Below are 6,592 nucleotides of genomic sequence, written 5' to 3' on the forward strand. Positions count from 1 at the left end.
GATGGTCTGTGTAGCTTCCATTCACTCCACCGCCATTTTCCAGCCCTCGAGAATTATTATTTCTAACAAGCTTGTATCAAATATCGCTGCTAAAATCAGAGGTGATGGGAGGCTCCTAAAGACAGATGATATTCCAGCTTTACTAGTTATCACCCAGAGCTTGGGTTTCCAAACCTCTTCTTTTCTCTGTAGCTTAACCCCTGGCACTATCAGGCGAAGATTGGCATCTTGCAGAGCACACGATCCTGGATATCTACTTTTGTGTAGCTCATGTTCAAGCCTTTTGATCATTTCTCTACTGAGTTTCTATTTCTTTCTTAATTTATAGAAGTTCTTTATTCTAAGTAAAAGTCCTTTGTTAGGTGTAGGAGTTGCAAATGTCTTCTCTCACTCCAAGGCTTGCTTCAAGTTCTTCATTTAAATGTAATCAAATCTATCAATTGTTTTCCCCTTATGCTTAGTGCTTTGTGTGTGTCCTTTAATAATGGCACCTGTAACCATGTCAGCAGAGCTGGATTTTGAACGGTCAGGTTTTTGGCCAAAAACTGAAGTCTCAAGGAGAAAGGAAGAGTGGGTGGGAGGAGGAATGGCTGAAGGCCAGAGGAAGAACAATGGGGATTAGCAGGGAAGTGACAAGGGTCATGCAGGTAGATGGAGGGTATAATTGAAGGTGAATGAGATGTCTTCATCCAGCTCCTTATGCATGGAAAGAAAGTTGACTGTATCATCAGAAAGAAAGGAGGATCAGTCAAGATGCTGTGTGGGGAGAGAGGTTCACATACCAACATCTCAGAAGGAAATTATGCTGAGAGAATTACCATTTTGCCTAGACCCACTAACACCGTCTTTAAAACTTTTGCTATAAATATGGACATAATGGAAGGACATCAGCACAATAGCACAGCTGCCACTACACCCTGGTCACCCCTGAGCCTGGTGGTCCCTGCTATCAGTGTGGCTTTCTCATTGGGAGGGAAAGGTGGTTTTGATGTCAAGGATATCTGAAAAGAGAGTACAGGGGCTCAGGTCCAGCTGGCAGGACATATGCTTCCCAACTTAACTAAACAGACCATTACAACTACTGGCATGTGAAATTCATCACTGAGTGTGAAAAACATTCCAGTCTGGTCATGTTGGAGTCACCCGGACCCTGAAGGCCATTCAGCTCTCTGCTCATTTTGCAAGTGGTCAGGACAGGTACAGAATAGGCAGCAATGTGTGAGCTTTCCCCATACCACAACATACATGTGCCTCAACACTGACCTGAAATTATGCTGAGAGAATTACCACTTTGGGTAATTCTGAAGAGACTGAAGACCTGAAAAGACTCCCTTTGGAGGCCTATACCATTAAAGGACAGCATGCCATTCTACAGCCACATTTGACCAACCTGCCCTTGTGAGCAATGCAAAGGTCTTATTTTTCTATAATGCATGGCAACCCTGGGTTCAATGACATTGAATCCACTCACCAGAGGTGAAAGGCTATTGGGTGAGTGGTGAGTTTGGATGCATCCACTAAGACTATTTGTAAACTCACCACCCCAAGCATTTTATTTTATTTTATTTTTTAAATCCTCACCCAAGGATATTTCTCCATTTGTCTTCAGATAGAGTGGGAGGGAGAGGGAGAGAAACAGTAATGTGAGAGAGACATGTTGATTAGTTGACTTCCCCACAATCTGACCAGGGCCGGGGATGGAACCACAACTGAGGTACATGCCCTTGGCTGGAATTGAACCTGTGACTCTTTGGTCTGTGGGCCGATGCTCCAACTGCTGAGCGAAACTGGCCAGGGCCACCCCAAACATTTTAATTGGTTGCATAATGGGGCGTTAGGGTGCCAAAATCAGTAAGATCTACCAGATGTCTAGGACACAGATCAAAACTGCAAACCCAGTGGGAAGGATCTAGTAATAAGCAGGTTACCATCATTGGATCTGCTGCCAGCATTAGCCTGATTCAATATCTTTCAGGCTTCTTTCATAACTGGGTGGCAGGGGGAGCAGTTAAAAAAAATGCAAATTCATCTATAATCCTTATTAGCTATTCACCACCCTTAATCCATCTGTATAGTTTTTGAATAGTCAGCAATTCCAGGTTTTAAATAGTCTGTAAATTTTCCATTTCTTTATACTTTATCATCCACTTAGGATTTTTAAATTATTTTAATTCCTTTCTCCATTCAGCTATTAGAGCTGAGTTCCATATTTAGTTTTAAGCTTTTCCCTATTTTGTTTAATTTTGGTTGTTTTTTGCTTATAATTTTCTGTTTGTCATAGAACTATGAGTGGAATACTAATACAATTCAGTTTAGTTCTAGTATGTCAGAAATTTTTAAAAAAATAATTAACAAATGGACTGGAAAAATTTTTTAGCCAAATAAGGTTTTCCTCACAGCTATTTTTATTACTGTTTTGAAATCACATGAAGCTTGGAATCTTGATATAGTCTTGCTCTGTGTATCTATTTGCTTTATTTTCCCATGACAAAAGCTACAAGGACAAGAACATTACATTCTATCGGTAATGACTGTGGAGCAATGCATCAGAGGTCAAAGAACTGACATTTATTGGTTTGCTACTATATGCCAAGCTTTGTACTGAGCTGTTGACGTACATTATGTAGTTAATTTTCTTAACAATTGTGGAGGGAGGTATTATTATCCCTCTTTTATAAGTGGGGAAACTGAGGTTTACTGAGGCAAAATAACTTGAGCAAGATCACACAAGTCAGCCAGTGGCTTTCCCAGGATAACATGCTGCCATCTGGTAAGAGCAAGAGACTTGGCAAAGTTGTTCTGTGAGAGGGAATTATAAAATGTTGCCTTTGCTGCATCATAATTGGTGAGGAAAAATCTTCATAATCATTTTCTGTCTTGGTGTGAGTTACCCTAGAAGCAGAACCTAGGAGAAGGCTTTGAGTGAAAGTTGTTTCTTTGGATAGTGATTCTAGGAAACAACAGTAGGGGAAAAATGAAAGGCAGCCAATAAATAGAACATTATCAAACACTGGGGGTCACTGGAGCTCAGTCCTGCTGGGAAACTCCCAGAGCCCACTGTTGCCCCATACCCCAGAGTTACCTCACCTCATCATTACTCCAATGGAAGAGTGAGGCAGCTGTGTATTTATCTACCAACTCATAACCATCATTAAATGAGGGCAGCCAGGGTGGGATTAATTACCAACACTTTAGGTTTGCCCTGAATGTGGTCCCACATGCTCCTAGGACTAGAAAAGGCTGTGTAGGTGTTTGCAGGAAAGAGCCTTTGGTGTAGAGGTGGATACCAAAGGGATGTGGCAGAAAACCAATATACTGTCTGCTGCACCCTCTACTAATAAAAGCCAATGAAAAATAGAATTAAGCATGAGCTCTGGTAAAGGAGAAAAGGCTAAAGGCTATAGAAACGTTTAAAATCCTTCCAAAGGGCTGTGCAATGTAATATTCCTGAGACATTCACACTGGCACTTTCAAATCTAATTTGCCACACTAAGGAAGTGACACCCACCACACTACAGTTTAATAATTTAGCTATTATTTGAGAGCGATCCTATTAACAGTTCATTCATTTTCTCCACAGCAGCTCAGTCATTGAAATTCACCCACCGTGTCTTGTGACTATTAGTGATACTCTGGGAAGTATTATTTATGAGCGTGTACAAAAAAAGGTTTGACAAAGATTTCACATGCAACCTGATACTAAAGACACGATTTCCAAATCTGATTGGGGAATGGGCTGGCTGGGTTCCGTCTCAGACACTCTCTTATAGCTCGAGTTTTTTTAATCTCACTTTCCCATTCACAAAACGGGGGTAGGGGTGGATAGCAGAGGCAGTATTTAGAGATTTTAAATACTGACTAAATAAAGGGGCTTTTTAATGCTAATTAACCCACTTAATCCCTTTCAGAGACTAGCATTTTCAACAGCTTTAAAACAGAAGAAAATGTAATAAATGGGGGAGGAGGGAGGAGTTGACTATTTAAGAAAGTGACAGCTGAAGTTAACTTGCACTAAGTATACAGGGCTGTGATGCTGGGTAGATTCAGAAAAAGCAAACATTCAAAAGAAAACACTACAAAATTAAAATAATTTTCAGCTTCTGGCTCAATTCCTTGTTCAATGATGTACAACTGGTGCCCTGCTTTGTACAAAGGGGTTGTAATTTAATTCATTTGTTTTTGTAAAAGTAGTTTTACACCAAGGAATAAAAGAAAATTAGACTAAGTAGTTATCAAACATTCACTCTTCTTGCCTTTCCCCACCCCCAAATATATGGACACACACATACCTTTTTAAAAACAACATTTTCTTTCTTTTTTTTTTTTTTATCCTCACCCGAGGACATTTTTCCATTTTTTGTACAGATAGAGTGGGAGGGAGAGAGAGGAAGAGAGAGAGAGGGAAACATCGATGTGAAAGGGACACATCGAGTGGCTGCCACCTGCACGACCAACCAGGGCCGGGGACAAACTGCAACCGAGGTACGTGCCCTTAGCGGAACCGAACCGGGTCTCTCAGGACCGCAGGCCGACGCTCTAACTGCTGAGCCAAACCGGCCAGAGCAACATTTTCTTTATTAAAGGTGAAACAGTTTCTAAGATATTCTGATGCTTGGCATGTATTTAAGTCTCAGGACATATTTTTCTTAGGGTCAGCTAAATTGCTTGCTCATCATAGCACTAATGATAAAATCAAACTGCTTTGGATTAGAGTTAAGGTTCTAGCACTTACTGGTCTTACTTTTTATACTTGTAAAATGGGGCTAATAATGGTATGTTTGTAATCAGCTGTAGGAAAAATTGCTTCAGTGGAAAACTACACACTGTCTGGAGCAGGGAGGTCAAGAAACATTCCTGTAAAGGGCCAGGTAGTAAATACTTTAGGCTTTGAAGGCTACATGGCCACTGCTGCAACTACTCAATTCTACCACTGTAGCATCAAGCAACTAAAGAAAAAACACAGATGAAATGTGTGCGGCTGTGTTCCAATAAAATTTTATTTACAAAAATAGGCACTGGGCTGCTTTCGGCATATGGGCAGTAATGTAGAGCACACCTTTCTTGAGGATATGTGATTCTAGTCTTTCATTGCTTTCAAGCCATTTTACAACTCTGTATTTGCAAAAATAATTCTTGCCCTGGTTGGTTTGGCTCAGCAGTAGAGTGTCGGCCTGTGGACCAATGAGTCACGGGTTCGATTCAGACCAATGGCATATACCTCAGTGGAGGTTCGTCCCTGGCCCTGGTTGGGGTCGTGCGGGAGGCAACCAATCCAAGTGTCCCTCTCATGTCGATGTTTATCTTTCTCTCCCTCCCACTCTACCTGAAGATAATTTTTTAAAAAATATCCTCAGGTGAGGATGAAAAAAAAAATCATAATAATTTGTGTCTATAAATGCGCAAATTCTGTCCAGTAGATGTTCAATTGACTTCCTTCCCAGACTATGGAATAGAGCAATTTTGCTTTCATTTGCATACCCATTTAAACATTTCTGATCTATAAATGTGTCTATTCTTTGGGTTCTCTCTTGAACTGGTTGTAATATCTTATCAGTTCCCTCATTAATGAGTTAAATACTTAACATTGTTAAAGAAAAAATTATTCTGATGCTTGTAAAAATGGTAAGAAAGACTTTATTCAGGCCTATTGCAAAAGATGTGGAGACTTTCACAATAGGAGAGAGAGATAGTGTTAAACTCTGAATACCACAAAGACAGCTGGGGATTTATGGCCAACAAGCAAACTGCGGGGGGTCAGAGGATAGTAAATTACTAGTAAGAGACATCAAGAGTAAAACAATTCTTGCTAAACGGAGTTAATAGGATTCTTGCTGAAGGCAGTCCAGGATGATCAGATATCCAAGATGAGGGGTGAGGAATTCGATCAGATATCTTGGGTGATCAAATACTGGATGGAGAGAGGGGTTCTCACTAACCGGATTAAGAACTTTTCTCGCTGAAACTGGGCTAAGTAGGCCAAATATAAGGCCTGAGGATGAAGCCTAGTCAAAAAGAGAACTCAGAAGAGTTTGTCTAAAGTTTGGTTAATGAAAGAGTTTTTGTCATGTTAAAAACTTTTTCATGACATTTGTTTAAGGCAGACCTCATTCAGGGGGATTACTACAATGAGGTTTTGCAGATGGGGAGAGAGATGAGACTCAACTCCAAATACAAGGACAGGAGGAGATTTATAGCCAAAGGGGGTACAGTTAGTGGAAAGAAAATTACTAAAAGAAAAGATCAGGGATGAGGGAGATTCTGGCCAAACTGACTTGATAGACTTGCTAGGATTCTTGTTGAAGGAAGTCCTGGGAAATAAGATATCAAGGGCAGAGTTATGAGAAATTTGATCAGATATCAAGGAAAGTTAGATACCAAGGATGGGGGATTTTGCTAAACTGACTCGGTGGGATTCTTAAATAAGCAGGTCAAGGACAGAGCCCAAAGTTGGGGTCTTGAAGGCTTAGAGGAACCTGACCAGAGTTAGATTAAGGAGAGAGTCTTTGTCAATCAATGCATGTTAACTTTACATCTCTATGTAAGTCACAGTTGTACCTTTTTTCAAAATTAACCTTTAATTTAGCCAATACTT

The 6,592-nt window shown here is 40.4% G+C and overlaps 1 pseudogene; it reads left to right on the forward strand.

Annotated features, from left to right (window-relative positions):
• Nucleotides 1–651: 651 nt before the first annotated feature.
• On the forward strand, nucleotides 652–6,250 carry LOC118635553 (annotated as a pseudogene).
• Nucleotides 6,251–6,592: the final 342 nt, after the last annotated feature.

Source organism: Molossus molossus, unplaced genomic scaffold, assembly GCF_014108415.1.
Source record: "Molossus molossus isolate mMolMol1 unplaced genomic scaffold, mMolMol1.p scaffold_m16_p_2, whole genome shotgun sequence".
Classification (NCBI taxonomy): domain Eukaryota; kingdom Metazoa; phylum Chordata; class Mammalia; order Chiroptera; family Molossidae; genus Molossus; species Molossus molossus.